Here is a 25702-nt window from a genome sequence, read left to right as displayed (position 1 = left end):
GGTAGAGATGCCTAGAAATGACATATTATATACAATATGCCCTCAGGATTTATAGACAAAAGCTTTGAATCACAAGAAGGCCAAAGTTATAACTTCCAAATTCTTCCCTTCTTTTTTTTTTAATGTTTATTTATTTATTGTTGGGAGAGAGAGAGTGCAAGCAGGGGAGGAGAGAGAGAGAGAGAGAGAGAGAGAGAGAGAGAGAGAGAATCTCAAGCAGGCTCCATGCTGTCAGCACAGAGCCCAACACAGAGCTCAGTTACATGACTCTGAGATCATGACCTGAGCCCAGATCAAGACTTGAATGCTTAACTGACTGAGCCATCCAGGTGCCCCCAAATTCTTCCCTTCTAAATTTAACTTCTTGTTAGCAAATAATTCAGAATAATGTTGTCTTCTGAGGGCCACTTTAATTTCCCACATAAATTTCTTTGAATGACATTCATTACACTTAGCTTTATTCTGAATACTCTTATATATCAAATTATATGAATTTTTTTTGCATATTCACCCTCAATTTGTATATGGAGAAATAGATGTTCAGAGAGTGCACAGGTATTTCCCAAGGTCAAAGGATAAGCACATGGAAGAATCAGAAATTGGACTCCCAGACTCCTAGCCCTAGCCCCATGCTACATTCTCTTTGGAGTGTGTGTGTGTGTGTGTGTGTGTGTGTGTGTGTGTGTGTGTGTGTATGTGTGTGTGTGTGAATAGACTAATAGTGATCAGCCACATAGTCATTTGACTAATTGCTGTGATCAAAATTGTCCTGGAGTAGAGGGGAACACATTTTTTTTTTTGAAATCAAGGTATTGGAGCTAATTAAATAAAACCTGGACAGGAACCATCAAGATTCAAATTTCTCCAGTTGTCCTCAACAACCTACTTAGTTCATTAGTCTCCAGTATGAACTTCCCTTTCTCCACCTTTGTTGAAGTATATTACCTCATTAGGCAGTTACAGGTCTGCTCCTGTCCATCTGCATACAGACTCATGAAGATGCTTGGAGCATTTATTGAAGCAGTCATTAGTGCCCTTTGGTCAATTAAAGGATGTTTGTTTTCTTTGGGAAAGAAGCTCACTTCACGGTAATATTCACTTTGCTTCATTCCTAGATTAACACATGGACCTGCCTTGAATGAGGAAGGTGGCAAGGGAAAGTGAGAAAGCAGTGGACTTATAGCTGGAAGACCCGGGTTTGGACATAGGTCATAGCTCTTAGTAGCTGTACAACCTGAGACTCCTTAGTGGACCTGCTTGTGCCTTAGCTCCCTCATTAATAAATGCCAAACAAGGGTTGGGAGTAAGGCTTATCCACAACCCCAGCCCCTACCTCTTCCAGTCACCTACAGGAATGAGGAACTCACAACTTGGGTACACCTGTAATACACTTGTGGCAACATTGGTTGGAAAGAGCTTCTCTATTAAAATACTTGCACCCCGTGGAAGTTGTGAATATGCTAAATATCAAACATTCATGTCCCCCAAATGAAGCTTATGTAAGGCCCTACAGCAGTATCATCCTAGCTAGGAACAACACCCCGATCCCTTGTGTATGGACCATCTATATCTACTGCATGCTTCATGTAGCATTATCCAAACTCCTCACAATAACCCTGCAAAGAAATGATCATTTCCGCTTTACAGTTAGGAAAACTAATGCTCAAAGAGGCTCTACACTTAAGCTTTTTCCTGTTCTCACCTTTCTTCGGCTCAATTTCAATCTCTACCATGTCACATTGTGTGGTGATTATTCATTCACTTAGCTGACCCCTTTGAGGCTGTGCACATAGTAGGTGCTCAATAAAGCCTTGCATATTAAATGAGGGAATAAATCTGCCTTTCTGTCTGGAGATTTGATCAGGCAGACCCTGGAATGTGGGGATGGCTGGGACTCATTCTAGGAAGAAGGTCCTTGTCCAGCTATGAGTGGTAAAGGATGATACCTCCCATTGACAAGACCCACAGCCACATAGTGTACAGATTTCTGCATAGAGAGAGAGCAAAGTCATAGTAACAGTGGTCCAGAATCAATTAGCAGGTTGTGGAGCTCAGCAAGGGGTTATTTGAAGACGGGTACTCAGAGCAATTTGAAGCCTAGTTATCCAAAAATGGTTATCCAAAAAAAAAAAAAAAAATCCTCAGAGACTGTAAGAGTGGCTGGATGCTGAGGGCATCTGCCCAAATTCCTCCTGCATGAGATCCAGATGCATTCTAGGAGCTGGAGACATACCTAAGCCTGTGTGCAAAGGTGGGGGAAGTTGGTCAGATGCCTCAACTGTGGAAGGATAGAGTAGAACATTAGGAAATAAATTTGGTCTCCCAGCAGCTCAAGACTTGTGACTGACCCAGACAGTGTTGCGATGTCAGGTGTCATGGCTTCCCCTCCACTCAGCATATCTGCATTTAAAAAGGCTCGTGGAAGAACAACTGGATCAATCCAAAGGAATTAATATTTAATTGGATGCCTTTCAGAAACTTGTATAAAAGGATGAGGGAGATCCCTTGTGAGGTCAGGCCTTCCCAGCAAACCATGCTGAGGCCACTGTTTTTAGCTGGGTAGGTTGGGCTCTACACAAATATATGTGGCACCTTCAAACCACCCAGAAGGAATGTTACCTAAAACTTTCACTGGACTGTCACTCCCTATGCATAGTAAATGGGATTTGCATAGCAGAATAAGCCATTTCCTAGAGTCTCCTTTTCTCCTTTCGCATGGGGCTAAATCCCTTGTATTGTTCAAGGCCCAGCTTGAATGTCACTGCCTCTGGGAAGCTCTCTTTCCCTGTTGGCCTCCTGACCACCCCCTTCCTTTCTTTGTTCCTCTAGTGACTTGTTTGCCTAGGTCCCTGATGTGGTTCCTGGCCAACACTGCAGCTTTATTCTTGGCATCTTTCCTCTCATTTATGCTCTAGTCATCCTATTCTTCTCCTCCCACGTACACACAGCAGAAACACCTAGCCTCAGAATGCTCCTTCATGGTTCCCTGGCTATGTGCATGCCTTTCTGCTGTATCCATCTGGACGGCTTTCCCCACTCCTCTCTCTTTCTGGCTAACTTCCAGGCGTCTTCCAAGACTTTGCTCTGGCCTGAGACAGGGACTGCAACCATATGGCTCACCAGTGTAGCCTGAGCTGCTAGTGTGCCACCTAAAATGTAGAAATGCAGGGAGTACTGGTTGCACGCATGCATGAATGAGTCTCCTCCCAGAAACATGTTTTCTGCTACTCATCCCCCCAGTCTGAGCTAGGTGTCAGTCCTCTCTGCTCCTTTATCATCCGTGCTCTCTTCTCAGTTACTATTTTATATTGGAAAGTGTCTGTGTCTGTGTCTAGATTTTCCACCCTTCCCCTACTGCTGGATTCTTTTTTTAAGTATTTAAAAAAATTTTTTTAATATGGAATTTATTGTCAAATTTGTCTCCAAACAACACCCAGTGCTCATTCCAACAGGTGCCCTCCTCAATGCCCATCACCCACGATTCTAACTTTCTCAGTGGCAGGGGCTGGGTTTCATTCATCTTTAGGCTTTCATTGTTCAGTGAAGCACTTGGCATACAGTAGGCCCTAAATAAATGTTAACAGTAAATAATGGAATTGAGCTAGATGATTGCTACTCTTTTTTAAAAATGCTTATTTATTTTTGAGAGAGAGATCATGAGCAGGGAGGGGCAGAGAGAGAGAGAGAGAGAGAGGGAGAGAATCCCAAGCAGGCTCCGCACTGTCAGCATGGAGTACAATGTGGGGCTCGATCCCACAAATTGTGAGATCATGACTTGAACTGAAATCAAGAGTCAGATGCCCAACTGACTGAGCCACCCGGGCACCCTGAATGATACTCTTAAGACATTACATTGTAGTAAATAATTTTCTCTCTCTTTTACTGAGTAGAGCTCCCAGTATCCCACATAGTGCCTATTATATACTCAATACATAATTATCATTTGATTTGAAAGATAAACACTAATTGAAGAGTCAGTATCTAGCTCTGATGTTGCCATATGGCAACTGGTGACCTTGGGGGAGGTCAGTAGGGCTTTTTGAAACTCAGTATTCTAATCTACTAAATGAGTATAAAAATTCTCTACTCTCTTAGTTCAGTTCTGCCATAAGTAGACTCCATTACGAGGACTTGGGTTATATAGTTTATTTGGGAAGCACAAGTAAGGGGGTAGGGAAAGTGAGACAGGGAAGAGAGATAAAGCAGTAGCATCTGCAGTAACGATGGGTTGCTACAGTGGACATGTTTAGCCCAATCACACTGGGGAAGTTCTGAGAAATCCTGTAGAACACGCCTGCAAACGGTTTCTGGAGATGAACTGGAAGCTGGGGGTACTGCTCCATTACCCTCATTCCCAATCAGTTGAAAATTGTCCCTGGGGTTATTGCCTCCCCCTGGTGTATTATTGTTGAATTGGCCTAATCAAACCCAGCTTATTTGCTCCTGAAGGGTCCTTGAGGAATCCACAGCTATTGGTAATGCTCATTATTTCTCCAGGAGAATCTGAGACCTCTAACAGCTCACTCAGAGTTTTTTTTCTCTTTCTGTCAAAGAGACATCTCCTCCTTTCTTACCCTGTCATCTACACAGGCAAGCTGCAGCCAGTGTGTGGGCACCCTGGGAGGGCTGATTCTTTCCTCCACAGAGAGAGGACTACAGTGGGGGTGCTCCTATCCTAGACCCTCTCTACCTGAAAGATCTGGAAATCTGGAAAGATCCTCATTATGAAGCTTTCCCCTGTATGTCAGCTCCAAGGCTAGGACATTCTTAGATTCAGCCTTATAGTAAAGTTTCCATGTGGCTTGTTCAAGGAATTCTTTGCATCTTTGAGATGTTTCCCCTAGCAAAATCAGTTTTAGTTTTGTAGTATAGAATTAAATATTCTGGGAACAGAAGTGCTTAGAGAGTGAGCTGACCTACTTGATAGAAGTTTTTAGGTAATTATGATGATTTGACCTTTTTTGAAAAAGGAAAGTCTTAGATATTCATATGCTTTGATTCAATAACTTTGTTTCTTAGCATGTATTATGAAGAAATACTCCAATAGAAAATGCCTTACACACAGAGGCACTTGTCACCGAATTATTTGTAAGTGAAATTGTGGCTGACAACAGAGTGTGATCAAATCTTATGAAGAGTTTGCAGTAGTGTGGGAAAAAAATGTGCTATCACAATTTTCAGAGAAAAATACTAATTTCAATATAAATATATTTTAACATTTAGAATATCAACTTTATTATTATTTTTTTAATATTAAATTTATTGTCAAATTTGTTTCTATACAACACCCAGTGCTCATCCCATCAGGTGCCCTCCTCAATGCCCATCACCCACTTTCCCCCAGATTTCAATATTAAATGTGCACCTCAATCATACCAATGAAATAAACCAAATAAATTATACCCAGGCAAAAGACAAGAATTTTATTTTACATCAAAATGTTAATGGTGGTTGGCTTAGGGTGCTAGTATTGTGGGAATTTTTTTTTTCTTTTCTTGACTTTTCTGTATTTTTACATGAAGCAAGTATTTCAGTTCAAAGAATACTTACTTTTTTTCTTCTTTAAAAGAAAATTTAAATGTTTTTTTTTTTTTGAGAGAAAGAGACAGAGCACGAGTGGGGGAGGGGCAGAGAGAGAGGGAGACAACAGAATCCCAAGCCTACTCCAGGCTCTGAGCTGTCAGCACCAAGTGTGATGCGGGCTTGAATTCCTGAACGGTGAGATCATGACCTGAGCTGAAGTCGGACACTTAACCTAGGAGTAATCCAGGGGCCACGACTACCTTTCAATGTGATATAAAAAATATTCATGTCCAAACTTGAGTAAATACTATCTTTACAATTGAGTAAACATATGCATGTGAAAAAAAAGAAGGGAATACAGGAATGATTGTCGTTGCTGTGGTTAATAGGCAGTGATGCCCTCTTCTGGCTGCACTAAGAGCCCCTTGGAGATCAAGTGAAAAACACAGGTCGCCAAGTTTCGTCCTCAGAGATTCAGTTAGTTAGATGGAGTCCCGGGATCTCTAATTTTGACCAGCTTATGGTGATTCTAATATAGTTTATCCATAGTACAGCCTTGGATAGCTACTGTCATTTGGAAACTTAGATATCTTCATTTTCATATATATATATATATATATATATATATATATATATATATATATATATATGTTGTTGCCAAATTATTTTTACAATAGAAAATGCAAAAGCACATGTGATTCTAAGTGTTCAGCAATATGGAAATGGCCTCCTTCCAATTTTGTAATCTAGTCTTCTCTTCTAGCATTAAGACTTTCTCTTCTTACTTCATAAGATTATTTTAGCCATTACATATTATTCTACCTTGTGCATATACTATAACTCATTAACCAGTCCTATGCTCTGGAAGAAGTGTCCCAGGAAGAATGGCTGAAGACATTAGAAAATTTCATTTGAAGAGCAAATGTATCTAAAGATAGAGTAAATATTGAGGAGAATATTTGTTTCCTAAGATCCCGGCAGGTAAAACCATGACTAGAGAATGGAAATTCCCATTAGACAAGTGATAGCTTTCAAAGCCATGCTTGGCATACCTTTGGTCAAGATGTTTTAAACAGGGCTTAAATATAAGATATATGAAATGATTCCTGACAGCTCTAGGGTCTTTCCAAACCAGACATGTCCTCCAATCATGATCCACCCCCCCACTCCACCTCTCACCAATAATACATTTCTACTCATCCTGGGCAAACCTATTTGCAAGGCTAATATAATCAAAAGTTTACTAAACTGATTGTCGTTTATTCCAAACAGTGCCTAATTCAAAGCAAATGCTCGTCCCCAGACAAGTTGGGCTCTATTGTTCCTGGCTAAAAAAAAAAACCAAAAAACCCCCAATATATGAAAATCCAAACATAAGCAAATAAATTAGGGTTATAATTATTTGCTGAACAAAAATTTCCCCACAGGGCTCCTTTAAGTTGTGGGCTCTCATATGCATTACAGTATAATTAAATTATAAATTAAATTATATTATAATTTAATTATAAATTAAATTAAATTATAATTAAATAATTAAAAATCTGGTTAACACCTAACCCTCTTGTAGTCTCCCTCTCAGGCCTTGCTGAGTTCCCTCTTCTCCTAGACTAAACCCTGTGATCTCTGCTTGAAAGCTCATTCCTGCTCTGGGATTTGAGCCCCGACCTCCCTTCATGAAGCAGTGGTATGGGACTCCATCTGTATGTATAGGTGTCATGGCACCTTGCTCTGGTTAGGACTTCACCTTTTGGGTTTCAGTTCTCATGACTGGACTCCTGTGTTGGCCTCTGGAGAGCCTGGGGTCCTGTCGCATTCATCTGTTAGGACTGGGCCTGATTTTGTTCTTACCCATTCTGCTCATCTCTGCATACTATAATTGTGTCAGCCAGTGTCTGAGAAGGACCATCAACAGGCAGGAATTCAATATGAGAAACTTGTTGCAAAAGTATTGGAATAACTGAAAAGCCAAATGGGGCCAAGTGAGGTACTCCAGAGATTAGCAATAGCAGTAAACAGCTACCATCCGTAGGCCGGCTGATGAAGGGAAGGGTAGGTACGATCCCAGAGCCCAAGATCAGGGACTGTGCTGTTTGAACTGGAACACAGGATGGAAGCTGTTTGGAAGAAGGTGGGGCCACAGAGGGAGAAGCTGTCAGGTGAGAGGAGGTCGGACCAGCTTGTCCTGACAAGTCTCCAGCCTGTACTTATTGGCTGAATTCAGCTAAATGTCAGTTAGTAAAGGATCCTTGTGAGTATAATTTGCAGGAGTTATCACCCAGTTATAAGAGCAGAAAATAGGAAGTGGGGGATCAGATCTGAATACCAGTGGGCAACAAGCCTGGTACAACAACTGAGAAACTGGAATTGGTAAGATAATTCAAAACTGGATGGGGGTGCCAGGGTGGCTCAGTTGGTTAAGCATCTGACTTTTGATTTTGGCTCAGGTCATGATCTTACCATTCATGGGATGGAGCCCCACATTGGGATCTGCATGACAGTGTGGAGCTTGCTTGGGATTCTCTCTCTCTTTCTGTCTCCTCTCCCCTGCTCACAAGCACGTGTGCTTTCTCTCTCTTTCTCTCTCTCAAAACAAACAAACAAACAAACAAACAAACAAACAAACGAATAACTTGAAAAAAAAACTGGCTGAAACCAAAACCCCTAGGGCAAGGGTAAAAATAATAATAACAAAAGTAATAAAAATTACAATAGCTAGTATTTATTAGTTACTTTCTATAGTCACTTTCTGTTCTAAGAACTTTATATAAACTTAATTCATTTCACAACAGCCCTAGGAAGTATTCTCTATTTTCATCATTTCATTTTACAGATGAGGAAGTGGAGACTCAGAGAAGCTAAGTTATTTTCTCTGGGCTGCACAGCTAGAAAATGGCTGAGTCCATGCTTGAACATAGGAGTTTGTCTGAACAGCCCATGTGCTTAGCCATGTTATCCCACTTACGTCTGCAGTCCTACGTCCTTAATCAATAGCTATTTGACTTTGCAAAATTCTTAGCAATTTCTTTAATTATCAACTCCCCTTACTTTGGAAAAACTATTAATATTACCTATTTTACTGAGCTATTACGAAGATGAAATGACATAATGCATATGGACTATGAACACTTTGCTAACACAGATGGCCTTAAAACTACATTGAAATTTCTGTGCTTAACTTGTTTTCCCCCACCTTTGGAAAGGGAAAATGCATGAGTCATGTTCTTGGTCAGACCTGGTTCAAGTTCCTCCTGTCTGTCCTCCACCCCCTCATTCCTCTCTCTCAAGGCCCTAGTTCCTGGACCAGGACCTCATTAGGGCTCATAACCACCATCCAGTGTCTCTCTTTGACATTTCATGGCCGTTCTTTCCCTTCACGTAGACAATCTTAGGAAAATAGATTTTCCTTGACTAATGAGAATGTGTTAGTCTCTTGTTATTGCTGTGTCTCAGTGCAGTGTTTATAATGAGAAGGGATTAATTTTGTGACATTTTCAATGCCGTAGGCACTCATCAAAGGCCTTTGTATGCATCAATCTCAAAACTGTCCCTCAGTTTCAGGGGAGCCAGATTCTCTGATGCCCAGCCCCTCATTTCTCTATCCTTAAGCTACAGTGTCCTGAACTATAAAATGGGGAGGCCAGACTCTTCCTTGCCTCATTTCCAAAGCACATGGCTGGACAGACCTTGGTTATGTGGCAGAATAATAATAATTAATAATGATAATCATAGAGCTAACATCTCTGTAGTGCTTACCATGTGCCAGGCATATACACTGAATTATTACCACAATCCTATTGGGTAAATGGTATTATTATCCTCATTTTACAGATAAGGAACTTGAGACAACTATTATTAACTATTTTTCCCAAGGCAAAATTAACTATTTTGCCCAGGGTTACAGAGCTAATAAGTGGCAGAGTCAGAATCAGAACTTAAGGCAGACTGGGTCCGGACTCAAAAAGAGGTAGTAGGACCTGTCTTGTGTGGCTCTTTCCTTGTGCAGGCTCCTTCCACTTTAAACTTTTGTGTCAGCAGGCAATTTATGCCCCAATGCTAGAGGAAGGGAACACAAATGTCCCTACAGTCTCATGCCCCAGAAGTCTCATGAACCTTCCCCTGTGCATAGAGGGGTAAACTTGGCTCAAACCTACCAGTCTTCTATGAGGCTAGTGCCTTCCCCAGAACTTATGTGAATTCTTGACTTAATTTATTTCGTAGTCCCCTCTGCCTCTGCTCTTCTGTTCATCTTGAAACTGGCACCTGTCAACCACAGCTCAAAACTCCACCCATTTCAGGCTTCCAGAAGTGACACAGTAGTTCCTAGCATATCATATTTCTAGTTTTCCTGAATATTTTTCTGATTTTTAGGTATTTACTTAAATTCCAGTTAGTTAACATGCAGTGTAATATTAGTTTCAGGTGTACAATTTAGTGATTCAACACTTAATATTCAACACCCAGTGGTCATCACAAGAAATGCCCTCCTTAATCTCCATCACCCATTTCTCTCATCCCCCCCATTAACCTCCATTCTGGTAACCATCAGTTTGTTCTTGGTTTGCCTCTTTTTCTCTTTTCTTCCCCCTATGATAATTTGTTTTGTTTCTTAAATTCCACATATAAGTGAAATCATATTGTATTTCCCTAAAATCAACAACACAAGAAACCACAGGTGTTGGTGAGGATGTAGAGAAAGGGGAACCCTCTTTCACTGTTAGTTGGAATGCAAACTGGTACAGCCGTTCTGGAAAACAGTATGGAGTTTCCTCAAAAAGTTAAAAATAGAACTACTCTATGATCCAGCAATTTCACTACTAGGTATTTACCCAAAGAATGCAAAAGTACTAACTGAAAGGGATACAGGTACCTCAGTACTTATAGTCTACAATAGCCAAAGTATGGAAATAGCCCAAATGTCCACCACTGATGAATGAATAAAGAAGATGTGGTATATATATATAAAATGGAGTATTATTCAGGCATAAAAAATAATGAAATTTTGCCATTTGCAATGATGTGGGTGGAGGTAGAGAGTATTATACTAATTGAAATAAATTAGTCAGAATTTTCCAGAATATTTTTGTCGTGATGTGGGTTACATCATGGTGGGCAAGGACCTCTATGCACGGCCACCAGGTGTCCATACTGTACCTTTGGACAAATTAGAAAAAGCCCTCTCCCCATCTAATCTCTGGGACAAATTAGGAAAAGGACCCCTGTTGGGCAGACAAATGAGGAAAAGCTAACATAGGGTCCTACCAAGATGATAGCTTGGCCAGCAAAGTGGAAGTGGGCTGGATTTTAGTACACACTCCTGCTCTTATGCAGGGCACCATGTTTGAAACTATATGCATTAGTCCTGCTTCTGCCATTTGGACTCCAGCATGACTTATTTGCTTTTCCTCCTTGCCAGTCCCTTAAAGCTTCCAAAAGCTCAGTTCCAACAACTAATTTTTTTTTACCATGCTCAAGACCTTTAAAAACATATTCCAGAATTCCCTCTTCTTGCCAAGCAAGGCCCAACTCAACCCATTATTTTACATTATCATAAGTCATCAGAAGAGTCACTTCTTTCCCTAACTCTAGCCTTATCTGCTCAGTAAATTTCATTTCTAAACATGGCTCTTTCTCCCAGCAACCTTGGAGGGGTGTTCCATAAATGATGCAGAATGCAGGGGAGAGGCAGGGATGCTTTTATCTCATCCTTGAACCTGTAGCCCCATGTCCCACTTCCCTGCAGAGAGTTGCTTGCTTTTGCCTCCCAGAGGCACATGGCTGGACAGACCCTGGTTATGTGGCCAAGCAAGGCAATCCCAGCAAGCCCAGTACATAACAATCAGTCTTTGGTAGGCAAGAAGACAAATGCACAGTCCCTAGAAATTCTTAGCAGTGGTGCTTAATTCCCATGCAGTAATTATGTTCATCCATCTCTTGTTCTGTCCCCTGAGAAGTCTCAGCAGGGTGTGTCACATGTCCTGTGCAGCATCTTTAAGGTACATGGGCTTGGGAACCACTGCGTTACTATCACAGAGTAAAGGCAACTAAACCAGTGATCTCCCAAGGTTTTGACTGTGCATCCCTATCAGTAAGATGTTTTTGATCTGGTTGCTCAAAACACATTATGCGTTCATTGTATATACGTATCTTTGTACTAATGCTTAGATATCATAAACATATGAAAATAAAAACAAGAAAAGATGTATTAAAATAAATACGAGTAGAAGGTCCAGTATGCTCTTCCTATACCCCAGATGATCTACTTGCACACCTGCTGGGAAGTACAAAGCCTACCTAGATGCTGCCCAGGTAAGCTGTATTACCATCTTGCTTGGAACTGTGAGAAGTATATACCCTTTGAAATCAGTCCTACCTGAGTCCTAACCCTAGCTTCCCTAATCTATGGCTAGGGGGTTTTGCATAAGTGATGTAATTTCCTGGGCTTTAGTTTACTTGTCCATAAAATGAGGTATGATACTCTGAGTCAGACCCTGTCCTGGGTGCCATGGATTTAGAGGTAGGGTGTAGGCCCCTTTGTCAGGAGTTCAATCCAGATGGAGTTTCGGAGGATCTGTGACAACTAACTTCAGATAACTTGGGATGCTAATTGAAGATATTGATTCCTGAACCTCACTTTAGACACAAGATCAAAATCTCTTACAACGGAACCAAAGAGTCTGCATTTTACATGTTTCCTAGTGATTCTTATGTACACAAAAGTGAGAGAGGTAATCAGAGTGGTAAATAGATGTAGTGACGTAGTATCATGCAAAGTAATGAGAAGTGATACATAAAGGGATAACTGAAGAGTCTGGGAACCCAGAGGACTGGGAAGCTTCTTGGAGAAAGTGGTGCAAGGCATAGTTCTTGCCTATTCCAGACCTCTCTCACTCTCAGGGGCCAGGGTTTGTCTTGACTGTGTCCCATCTGGAAACATTTGTTTGGCTCAGCCCTGGTCCTCTGAGTCTTCCCTCTTTTACCAGCTTCTCTCACTACCCCAATGATGTGTGCAGTGACAAATCTCATCTGGACTTACAGAATGTCTGTCCCACCAACTGCTACAGGCTTGGAGTAACGGCAGAGGTGCTGAAGAGGCATATGCTCCTTCTATAGGGCAGGCACATTGTTGCTCTACTGAAAGCCTTGGGCTACAGTAAAGAGTTTAGTGTTGGTAATTTATTTATATCCTGTATTATTGCAAAACAGGATTTGAAGTGTCTTCAACAGATACAAATAGTACAAGTAAAAAATGAGATAAATGAGCAAAGATGGACAAAGAAAAAATAATGGTGGGATAGTTAAATGAAGACAATAGTAGAATCAGTAAGAAGCTATTAAACATATGGTCCTGCCCAGCTGTTACAAGTGGCCATACATTTGGCTTTGAGCTTCTTAGTAGCCAGCACAAACAAGGAAATAATCATTAGTTTTATAATATTCATAGCATCCATCTGAATAAGTTGAACTGGTTGCCAAGGAGAAGCATAACTTTTGTTAGGAATGTCATGAAGATGTAAAGCATCCACCGTACGAAAGTGAATGACAGCCTCAACATCCTTGCAGTAATTAGTTAGTATTCCATATAATTATTTAAGATTCCTTCAAGGTATAATATTTACTTCATCAAACTCTTTTATTTGGAGGTGCTTTAAGGCTCATCTGTTCTACCCAACAGCAGGGAGAACTCAGCCATGAGGCATGGCAGCTTTCCTTTCAATTTCCCATTATTATAATATTCCTTTTTCTCAGCTCTGCCCTCTCCCCAGGGGAACTCTATCCCACCACACTTGAGACTTTCCAAATGGTCTGGCACTGGTTGAAGCCCAAAACTCATTCAATCTTCTACTTTCTCAAACATCTTCCTTATGAAGTCATGCCATCCTTCAAGACATAGTTCACATTGCAGAAAGCCTTCTCAGGAAGGCTTCTCTGCTCCAACCAGGTTTACTTTCCTGCTCACCATGCATCTATGTTATTCTGCTGGTATTTCCACTTTAACATTTATTATAATCCACCTTAAGCCAGGATATAGATGAGCATATCCATTAGATATGCCTGATCCTTTCCTGTGTGTCTCTCTCTCCTAAGCCCAAGGGCAAGTGGAACAAAGGTGACTTGGAACAACAGTCTGGAAGCAATGCAAGAGCTCTCCATTGAACACTAGCTCCATACCTGGCATTGTGATGTTGGGTTGGAAGAGGGTTCTGGAGATGAGAAAGACCTGCTCATTGCCCTCAAGCCCCTACAACAGCCTGCTGGATGATGGGCTGTTCAAGAGCAGGAAGAATTTGTACTCATAATTGCATCTTTAGAGCCTGATGTTTATTTGAACTTGAAGCAATTTACCCCAATAACAAAATGACAGATCATTTAAGACATTCATTCTAGTTTTATTTCCTGTACTAATTATCATAACAGCTCTGAGATAGTCATTATTAACCCTGTTTTACAGATAAAGAAGCTTAAATGATCACCTTTTTTTCATCTTATTAAGCTTCAATTTCATCAAGTGAAAAACTGGTTAGATAATAATACTTACCTTGCAGAGTTGTTAAGAAGAACAATGAGATGCCATATATAAAATGTCTTATCACAGTACTTGACCCAGATATTATACTTTGGAATTGTGGGTTTCACTCCCCAGGAACTAACATTTTATTGAATTCTTACTCTTTCTCAGGTACAGTCCAAAGTACTTTAAATATTTAATTAACTAATTTCCTTTCATGGAAAACCATATGAAGGAGGTACTAATTATTAGTGGATGACACACAGATCAGTAACTTCCCTAAGGTAAATGGATAAATGAAGGTAAATTGGGACTTGAACCCAGGTAGTCTGGCTCCACCCTCAGTTTTTAAACATTCAGCAGTTCTGCTGAATTAAATTAAATTAAAGTTGCAATCCACCATAGCAAGTGTTATCATAAAGATGTATTCACAGTGCCATAGGGACATAGAGGAGAAATAACCTAGAAGGAAAGGTTTCCCATGAGAGAAAATGGCCTGAGCATAGTGTGAGATTTATGTGGGTGCTAGTGAAGCAAGCATTGGAGAACAACCACACATCAGGCGAAAAGAATAACATAAGCAATAGCACAGAGGCAAAAGACAGCCAATGTATATGGGAGTGTCTAGCAGGACATGCCACTGGACCTCTTAATTGTTAACATTTGCAATGTCCACATTTCCCTTGGTTCTCATGCTTTCTGCTGCTTTCCTGGTGTCTGGTTCTCTTGGAAAATGCCTGGGCTGTGCTTTGCCCCCTGGCTGTCTTTTACCCACCCTACCTGTATAGGACACTCTGTGCCTTTTGGTATTTCCATGCATAGCCTCTGCTGGCTAATCATATTACCAGGTCCTTTGGGAAAGACCACACCAACTATTGCTCTCTGACTGAGTGCCCACCAGAATACTTGGTACCATTGTGGACACACTGCAAGGACTTGTTGATTGTCTCACTTCTTTTTGGGGGGTGGGGAGGAAGGGGGAAGAAGGGCAGAGGGGGAGAGAGAGAGAATCTTAAGCAGACTCCACACTCAGCACAGAGCCTGACACAGGGCTCAATCCCCCAACTCTGGGATCATGACCTGAGCTGAAATCAAGAGTCAGATGGTCAGGGACGCTGAGGTGGCTCAGTTGGTTAGGCATCAGACTCCAGCTCAGGTCATGACCTTGCTATCTATGGGTTCAAGCCCTGCGTTGGGTTCTGTGCTGACAACTCAGAGCCTAGAGCCTTCTTCAGATTCTGTGTCTCCCTCTGTCTCTCTGCCCCTCCCCAGCTTAAGCTCTCGCTCTCTCTCTCAAAAATAAATGAACATTTAAAAATATTAAAAAAAAAAGAGTTGGACATTCAACTGACTGAACTACCCAGGTGCCTGAAGTCTCACTCCTTCTGATGTTCACTTTCCTGTCTGTAGTACCTCTGCCCCTTGCATCCCATGGTGTTTGTTCTCTTAGTCATTCAACATTACCATGGTCCAGGCATGAACTTATACAGCAATAAATAAAACAAAATCTCTCCAATACTCTCCTCTTAGGGAGGGAGAAGGGCAGTAAACAAAAGCAATGAATATATAAGTCATAGAAAAAACATGGCTTGAGGAAATAGAGAATTAGGAGAGTGGAAGTTACAGGAAAGACCACTGGGAAGATTTTGATCAATGACTCCAAAAACTATATGGTCTTTCTAGTTTTAGAGTTGACAGGTGGTTACAAACATGATCTCCCTACTTACCAACTACTGTTCCTTCCCCCCAGCCCCTGTGAAACAAGTAGATATGGAAATAAATTTTTCCATGACTGTCTCTGTGACTAAAACCAATTACTTAACTTCTCCATGCCTCATAATTCTCACCTGTGTGAGAAGTTGTGACAAAAGCACAAAAGTCAGGTAGAATACTTTAATTCAAAAAAGTTTTTTTGAGTACCTGCTGAATGCCAGGAATTCTACTGGCATGGGAGTTCAGCTGAATAAGGCAGCCTTTACACTCAAGTGTTCATAGTCTAGGGGGTAAAGCATGGGGCAATGGAAAATCACAATGCCAAATTGCAGTTGTGCAGAAGAGGTTACTTATACCAGCAACAGGTGGTCAGGGGAGGGCTTTCCAAAGAACATGATCCCTGAGCATCCAGTGTTATAAAGTGCTTTGCTAAAAAGTAGGAGATCCAATGTGGGTGCTCACTTAGCCTTAAATCTTTTTCATCATCATTCATTACACATGTGCGCGCGCACGCGCGCGCACACACACACACACGCACACACACACACACACACACTGTTCCGAGAAAAGCATGCCATTTCACTCCTTAAAACAATGCATATCCAATATGTCAGGGTTTGCTTTTGCTGTACCCTCTACTTAGAGTTGTTCTCCTTATGTGTGGCTACCAAATTCTATCATAGCTAGCATTGTGCTTTCCAGAAGACTTCCCTGCTTTGTCCTGGTTGTAATTAACCTCTATCTTCAAAGTTCTCATTGCAGTCTATATCATGGTGATAGCACATTCTTTCTGGAATTGAATTTATGTTTTCTGTGACATCTTAACTAGATGATAAACTCCTCTAAGATGAATCTGTGTTTCCTTCACCTCTGTATCCTTAAGACCACCTACAGTACCTGACACACAGTAGGTGCTTAATAAATATTTCTTTGCTCAAATTGAATTGACTTGAATGGATCTACAGCATGCAAGCACTGGATTAAAATTTCTCTTCAGCCAGTTACAGCTTAAGATGCTATGAATGGATACTTTAAGATTTAATTTTTGTAAGATTTATATAGATGGGTAATTTTTCCAGGCAATGAAATTGCCTCAGGCAGCTGGGAAGTTTGTCCATAGTCAAAGATGGTTAAGACTTATCTGATAAAATTCCATCTCATCTCTCTAGTATGATATCCTTTATCTATTAGGAGATCCTGGATAAATTAGGAAGCTGTCAGCTGCTTGAGTCTACTGGGTTTAGACTTGATCCTAGCATCTGGCAAAATAGAAAACATTAAAGGACTCAGTCATGAGTGAGAAAGAGGAAGAAGGAAGGCTGAATGGTTCCAGAAGTAGACTACCAGTTATAAAGGGCCCAGGGGCCTATGGACAAGGGCTCCACTGTCGCCAAGATATACTGCCAGGACTCAAATAACCATGAGCTCAAGGAAGGCTTTCTGAGTGGCTGGCTAAGGGCCAGTCCTGCCTTAAGGAGTTCTTCTGAACAGATGTTACCAAAATATTTATTGGGGCATTCCTGAAATGTTTTGTCTTGGTCCTTTCTAATACCAACCCCCTTGGGGAAAAATGAGGCAGTTTATCAAGAAGAATGGTGCTTGTGGCTTCTACCAATTGGCCTGTCTGGCACCTCTGAATTGCCTTTCTTAGTACCAGACTCAAACTCTGGGTGTGGGGCATGCTGGAGGTTGGAGAGCTAGGACATGCAGCTAGCAGCTGGGTCATCTGAATGTTATCCTGCCAGTACTAGACTCTTCTGTGGTTTTCCAACAATGAGTGGGGGGAGGGATTATGTGAGTCACCCTCTTCATTGCTGTGCAGGCTTTATTTATACTCTGCTGGTTTATTTTTTCCTCTTCTGACTACTGTCATCTCTCCTGGGGCTTTCTGAGGCTGCCTCAGTAAGTTATACTTTTGATTTTGATTTTCCTTGGCTTGTTTGAGGATTTGCAGGAAAAAAAAGGAAACAAAATGTGCTAATCCATGGAATACAGGGAATTTCTGAGAAGCTGTAGCAAGAAAGCTGATGTCCAAGATGAATGTTTTGGACTCAGGCATTCCAGGCTCCTCTGGTTGCCAGCTGATATCCTGACAGTATCTATGTAGTTCAGTCAGACTCAAGCCATGACTTCTGCTGAATTGCCAAACTAAGTGACTTTATTTCTTTGTCAACCAAGGAGTTTTACAATACACCCTTTTTCATTACTCACTCATTCATTCCATGAGCCTTTCCTGGGAGGCAGCAATGGACTAGAGCCTTGGCTTTGAGTCTATGCTTTACCATCACCTCATTGTGCAATTTGTTGAGGGCACTCTACCTCTTTGGGCCTCAGTTTCACTATTCTCAAGTGTAGATTTTGGATTGTGATCTAGTGAAGGCAAGAAACGTGTCTGCTTATTCATTTTTATATCCCTAGTCCCAAGAACAAGACCTGACATCCATTAGGTACTGAGAATATTTGTTGAATAAACAGATTTTAGAGTGCATTGTTAGAGCACATGACCTCTAATATTCCAGCATGGTCCACCAATCTTTTCAGGTCCACACTTGAGAATTTTATCCATCTCTTGACCTGTGTGTACCCCATTAGCTTCTTAGAATTTATGCAGAGAGCTCATATCATAGGTAATACTCCAACTCTCTAATCCTGAGAAATACATTTTCTATGAATTTCCATAGCACCAGAACTAACCTCTGTCTAAACACCCATTATAATATCTTACACTCTTGTCTTTTTATTTGTCCTGCCCCTCACCAGTTATGAACATGTTGAGGGCAGGTTCTTTTTTTTTAATTTTTAAGTTTCACATTATTGATTTTTACTTTTGCTTTTATTTTTTTAAGTTTACCCATTTGAGAGAGAGAGAAAGAGAAAGAGAGAGAGAGAGAGAGAGAGAGAGAGAGAGAGAGAATCCCAAGGAGGCTCTACACTGTCAGTGCAGAGCTTGATGTGGGGCTCAAACTCACAAACCACAAGATCATGACCTGAGCTGAAGTCAGACACTTAACCAGCTGAGCTATCCAGATGCCCCAGTGCAGGTTCTTTTTTATTTCTGTATCCTCAGTGCTCAGCATAGTGTGTATGTGTTGAATGGAATTTATGAGTTACTGTTTTTCTTCCTTAATACTCCTTGTATAGTCTTATGGGCTTTAATAATATTTTTTAAAGTTTTGACTAGACCGTAACTATTTTATGTATCACTATGTTTTTTTCTAGTTTTCTCTGTGCATCTCTCCACCTTTTCCTCTCATCATTATAGTGTGTACCGTGGTTAAGAACATGGGTTCTGGATTCAGATTTCATGGGTTTTAATCTTGCCTCTGCATTTCCTAGCTATGTGATCCTGGGAAGTTAATAACCTCTCTGTATCCCACGTTCCATATATGAAAATTGGGATAATACTGCTAATTATCACATACAGCTGTTATGAAGATTAAAAGAGCCCACACAAAAGCATTTGTCACATAGTAAACACTCAATAAATATTAATGTTATTGCTGTTGTTATTTTTGATCACATTTTGGACACCATTATAGGTGCTATGAACAAGAATGAAAATTGTCCTATTCTCATGGAACTTAAATTATACTGAATCAATCCCTCAGTTTCTGATTTTCCTATGATAGATAGTTCTTTATGTTTAGTGGCCACCTACACCTTAGTAAAAATTACATAGTGGATCCTTTCTGGACAAGAAGTTTTGGTTGTGATAGGGAGAAGCATTAGGCCATGGAAAGAAAGGGAAGAAAAAGAAAGGGAAAAGAAAGCTGTGTGGTTCAGGAAATAAACCACCAGTTACATAATTTTGCTGTGCCTCCCCCTGTCTTCAGGCCATGGTCAGCAAGTTTAATTTATTGTTTTTTGTGAGCAGCTGCAAGGCATGTCCCATCAATTTTTTGTTTGTGATGGCTGTGGAGTGACTCAGACTATTAGCCTTGTATGATTACAGCATCTGTATTATGATGTCGAGGACATGTTGCTGCTACAATTTATTCCCTTTATTTAGTTCACTTTGTCTCACTCAGCATATCACTCAGCGGCTGTTCGAGAAAACACTGGTGATGGACAATTTCTCTTTCTATCTCCTCTCCTGATTTTCCTTCTCCTTGCCCTTCTGTCTTTGTTGATGTCTTGTTTAAAGGAAGATGTGTGGATATCCTAGTTTCCTCTACATTGGCTGACCCCTGGGTCTGCAGCTCACAGCAATGCGGCACCTCTCCATGGTGCTGAAAACAAGCACGTGGTTCTAGCACTGCAGTAGCAGCTAAGGGAGCCGGTGGGATCCTAACCCACAGCAGCAGGCACTGGCTTGAGAAAGCATCCTGTCCAGTTCCTTTTATTGCAATTAAGAGGAACAAGAAATACAGAAATGAAGAGTAATTTCCCTAAGGATGGTATACATCTCTTGTGAAATCAGAATACAGCTTCTCTGGACACATATTTGGAGTTTAAGGGATAAGTGAAGAAAATTCTTTAATCTTTTTGGCCCTCATTTTCCTCAATTGTGGAGAAAGACCACAATTTTTAATAACTACTGTGACATATAGATTAGATAATGTGTATAAAGTCCTTAGCACACTGCCTGTCTTATGCGTTCTTCTTTACTCTTGTCTCCTGCTGCTTCCTGCCTGATATGTGCTTTAGTAACATGCAATAATTTATGCTCCCCTTGCCCCATACCATACTGCTTTCTGCCTTGCAGAAATTATTGTCCCTTCTGCCTCTGTTATCATTAAAAGTTCTTTTCTGCCCTTATAACCCCAAACTTGCTCACAATTCAGATCAGCTAACACCTCTTTCAGAAAGCCTCCTCTGCCCTTCTTTGTCCTTCCTTCAGTGTGGACTAGGTGTCCCTTCCAGGTGCTCTTATAGTCACTCTAGGATATCATTTTACATATATATTTTTCAAGACACATGCGATATGATCATGAAAATTTTGGTGTCTCTGACTTATTAGACTTCTAGCTCTTTGAAAGAAGAGGCCATGTGTCATAATCTCTAGTGCAATACATATCACCAAGTGGATACTCAATGTTTGTTGTTTTGAAATGAACATAACGGGGACTTAAAGAATGTGAGTTCCTTTCTCATTCTTAGTCCAGTGCCCTCTTCCCATATTGTGTTGTCTCCAGCTTATCGGAAAGTTTTTTATCGGCTACCATTATGAATACTTTCATTTGCCAATGCCACACATTTATAGGGATTACTTAGTGTACTGCGGGTCATCTTTTGAGTATTCTGGATTCATATCAAGATAGTTTGCCTTATTGACTTTGGCATAGATTCTCTCCAAACCAGAGAATTCACATAAACCATGAATTAGATTCAGAGGGGAGAGGGCATCTGCCTTCATGAATTAGCTACAGAGTCATCATGGATTGGCTTCCAAGAATCCTTAGCAAATTCTAAATCATCACAAGACTTCTATTTAATATTCATTGGCAAGAACAGCTGCTCTTATTTTAGGAAAATTAATTGCCTTTCAAATTGTTCTAGAAGCTTAAATCCATTTTGATAATTCAGTAGGGGTAAACATTCACTTTTAATATCAAGTCCATGAAAGCCTAAACTCTAATGACTTCCCTCAGAATTTAAAGTCATGTGCCATCTGACTCTTGGTGACCTCACAAGAGACCATGTGGTTATTGGGGAAATGTTTAGAATCTAAACCACATTGCTAAAATTCTGTTCCTGCTTTGATGATTTATTTTGTTAATGATCTTGAGCAGAACATTTCACATTAGTTAGCTTCATGTTCAATCTGTAACATGGAAATGACTTCAACAACCCTGTTACCTTTATTAAAGATACTAAGGGGACACACCATATTGATATAAGAGTACTTTGGAAAGTATAAAATTCTATACAAATCCTACCTAGAAAAAGTAGGAACCAGTAGTTGAAAGAGAAAAGTATGGAAAAGTAGATTTCAAAAGCTAAGGAGATGTTTATTCAATGCAGATGCAAGAAAGGGGAAAAAACACCTGGAAATAATAGCTAATATTTATTAAGCACTAAGATACCAGAGACTATACTAAATGATGAACTTTTCACAACATCCCCATGAGATAGTTGCTTTTATTATCCTATAATATGGATGAGGAAAGAAGACATAAGAAGTTTAGCCTAAATGGATGTGCTATAAAGGGATGAAGACATCCAGCCCAAGTGAGGTAGTCTGACTCCAAAGTCCAAAGATGTTACCAGTAAGACTGGAAAATTTTCCGTCTTATGATACTGCTGTGCTGATTGATATCTTCCTAGTTACTAATGAGATCCAGACAGAGACTTTAGAAGAGCTGAAAGAGATATTTTTAAAAATGAATTTATGTTATTTGGAGTATAATACAGCAAGAGATTCCAAGGGAATAAGTAGAGGCCATTAAAGTTGTTCCTGGCATAATCTGTTACATCTCATACAGATTATCAGTTTGAGTGTGGTCAACAAATATTTATTCTTTGTGTATGTCAGATGTTAGTCAAGGTGTTTAGACTACAGAGACCATTAAAAGACCCTCTCTTTCTGATTATATTAAAGAAGGCAGTGAAGTGTGCTAATGTTTCAAATTTTGGATGACTTTGGTGACTTGCTTGACCAATAGAATGTAGCAGGTGACATAGTGGGACTAATGAAGCTAGGTCTAAGAAGACTTATGGTGTCTGATTGGGCTTCTTGAAATACTTGCTCTTGGAACCTACTTGCCATGCTGAGAAAAGCTCCAAGTCATGAATAGATGCTGTGGTTGACATCACCCATTGAGTTCTCAGCCGGGGTCCAGCATCAGCTGTCAGCCATATTGAGTGAGCCATCTTGAGCATCCAGCCCAAGTGAGTCTTTGGGTGACCCTGGCTTCAGTCACTGAAGTAACCATGTGAGAGACCTTAGGGAAGAAATTCGTGGCTGAGCCCAGTTAACCATAGCACTGTGAGAGATGATAAAAAAGTTGCTTTAAGGCTGTAAATTTTGAGGTGGTTATGCAGCAATAAATTTCTGGAACCTTGTCATAAAAAAAGTTTCAGTAAGAGAATGAGAGGCAGATGTATGAACAGGTGATTTCAGCATATGTAGTGAATACCACTACAGTGTAAGCAGAGGATACTATGGAGTTAACTTAGACCTCAAGGAGTCAGAAAGTGGACTTGTTCTGCTATTTTTGTTTATGGGGGGTTGGCCAGGATTTCATCGTCTGGATAGAAGCCCTAATTTTTCTGTTTCCTTTTCAATAATGAGACTTCATAGTTGCATAGATCCCTCATTACTTCTAAGCCTTAGTTTACCCCTCTATAAAATTAGAGGCAAAGAACCTAGGATAGGATGAATAAATGGGACAGAAAGGATAGGAAAAGCTCCCTTCACCTTACTGGAAAAATAGCAAGAACATTTTTGGTGTGGTGAAATGAGCACAGGCTCCATGGTTAGAAGGCCTGGGTTTGAGTGCTGGCTCCCTAACTTTCTAGCTATATTTCACTTCTTTGAGCATCAGCTTCCTTATTTATAACGTGATCTTAGCTGTACCATGGGTATAAGGGGAAGCACCTGACAGCCTTAGGTCTTGCCTTCCTTCTAGGTCTTTGCTTAGGCCAGCTCTCCTCTGATGTGGCTTTGTGCAATGAAAGAAGCCAGGATGGGGGAACTGAGAGAGAGGCAGGTTAGCAGTGTAAATATCATGAGGCAGGGAGCCATGTGGGTTCACAGCAAAGCCAAGCAATATGGAACATTGGCAAAGCCATCCAAGGGCAGGTTGGAAGGGGTTAACTGAGCCAATGGGCCAGCTGGCATCTGTGCTGGCACTCAAGGAGAGAAAGAAAAGGAGCCTCAGTGTCAAGATAAGAAAGAGAAACAAAACAAAATACCAGAAATTTAGCCAAATTCCCAAGTTCCCATATGGATAAAGAAGGAAACATTCAGCCAACTCCATTCAGCAGCCTCTGGTCAGAAAAGACCTGAAGACTAGGCAAGTCTGTGAATCCACCTGGGCAACCTGTCTCTGTTGGATGGCTTATCAGAGAACCATATTGTCTCTGATTCAATGTGGCAAGAGAAAGGTGCATTCTACCCCTTTATTCTTCATGCGTTCACCCATCTACCCACCCATCAATCTGAACATTTTGATAACAAACATGTATTAAACACCTACATTGAGCCATACACTATGTATTAGATAACTAGGACTGCAGGAAAGTCACTGAGACAAAGACAAATAAGGCAACATGGTCTTTGCCCTGAGGACAAAATCTCCCAAGACTAGATATTGTGGTCAGCCCCAAGGTGAGCTGGAAGATAAAGTTCATGGGTGGCAAAAACTAACATTTACTGATCCTTTATTACAAGCCACGCTGTGCTAAGAGGTTTACATGCATTATCTCACTTAATTCTCACACTTTACCTGTAAGTTTGATTAGCCCTGCTTTACAGATGAGGAAAGCCATGCTCAGCTATGAAGAGCTTGCTCAAGATTACACTGGCATTATGTGTCAGAGTTCAGAGCTGAGCTGATTCAGGGCTGAAGAGGAGAACCTGGAAAAGGGCAGACAAGGACATGTACAGGGTTGGGACTCAATGTGCCACACAGAGTCTTCTTATTGGATGAGAGTGGAAGAGTGATTGGAAGCAGTTGGGTGGTCAGTGTAGGGAGATGTAGTGAGAAGGGAGGCAGTTTCTGCCACTGGACTCCAAATGACTGAGTAACCTCTACATTTGAAGGGTCATTCCAAGCTGAGTCCCACCACCCTCTTCTCAGTTTTGGTAGAAGGCATTTTCTACTCATCTGCTAAGAACATGCTTATGAAATACAAATCCTTCTCCTCTCTGCTTCCTGGCTTGCCTCTTTTACCCATATGTGTGCTGACAGATGGATGAGTTATGGAGGCAGCTGAGAATCAGAACAAGAGAGGAGAGTGCTGGGATTTGGGGGGTGGGGGACGACTCCAGTGCAATTTTATCAAGCGAGGTTGTGTGTCTGGGTGTCTGAAGGAATGGAAAGTGTTTTGTTTCTTGTTTTTTATTTTATTTTTGTTTTTTTGTTTTTGTTTTTGTTTAATGCTTCCGTGCAATTACTCACAGGGTGATTTGGGAAGGAGAAGGCAGGGGGATGGGTCACCTGAAAATTACTCCCTATGAGTTTTCCAGTAAAGTTGGCTTCTTCTCTGCAAGCTATTTTCCTTGTCTGGAGTCAGTTCACACCTAATATGGAAGGATCGCTTTTAGTCTATACTTGTTGCTATGGTAGCTTCAGAAGCGGCTGCCGACAGAGCTAGGAGCAGCCGCTCCCTCTTCTCCCAAACTCTTTTGGCACGAGGCTGAACACGCATGGTTTCAAGACTATGCAAGTGTCAGTGGATGGCATGTCTTTTATTTTGGGAAACATCTTTCAAGTGGGCAGAGTGGCAGCTTTTGATGGTCCTTCAGAGCATCAGCTCTGCTAATTCTAACTCATGCATGGCTTCTATAGTCTGCTCCCCACATCACCCGCCTTTTTTTAGAACAAAGGCTGAAAATGGCCCTTATAAATATTTTAAATTGTTTAGCTAGTAGGATTAAAATGTGAACTTCTGCTTACTTAAAAAATGATGTCAAATAAAATAGTGCTATAAATAAGTAGAACGCTTATTTCCACTAGGAGGGATGCTTCCCACTATGAAAATGAGAGGGTGTAGGGAAAGACAATGGTGTGAAACATGGAAACACCTTTTTTGTTGGAGTCAGTGGAGCAGATGGAGTAGCAGTTCCATCTTGGTTGGATGACACTTACTTGGTTCTTGCCCTGAAGGAGTTCATAATTGAGTGGGTAAGAGAGATAATTGAATAAGTAAAAACCAATATGATGAATATTACCAAGTGAGAGAGTATGAGGTACAATCAGAGACTGCAGTGGGCATCTTCCTCTCGTCTGCGATGGTCTGAGGAAGAGATGCTTAAGATAAGAAAGAGGTGAAGAATTGTGGTGTGTGGACCCA

The sequence above is a fragment of the Acinonyx jubatus genome, chromosome C1 (assembly GCF_027475565.1).
Source record: "Acinonyx jubatus isolate Ajub_Pintada_27869175 chromosome C1, VMU_Ajub_asm_v1.0, whole genome shotgun sequence".
Lineage (NCBI taxonomy): Eukaryota > Metazoa > Chordata > Mammalia > Carnivora > Felidae > Acinonyx > Acinonyx jubatus.
Note: the sequence above shows the minus strand (reverse complement) of the source record.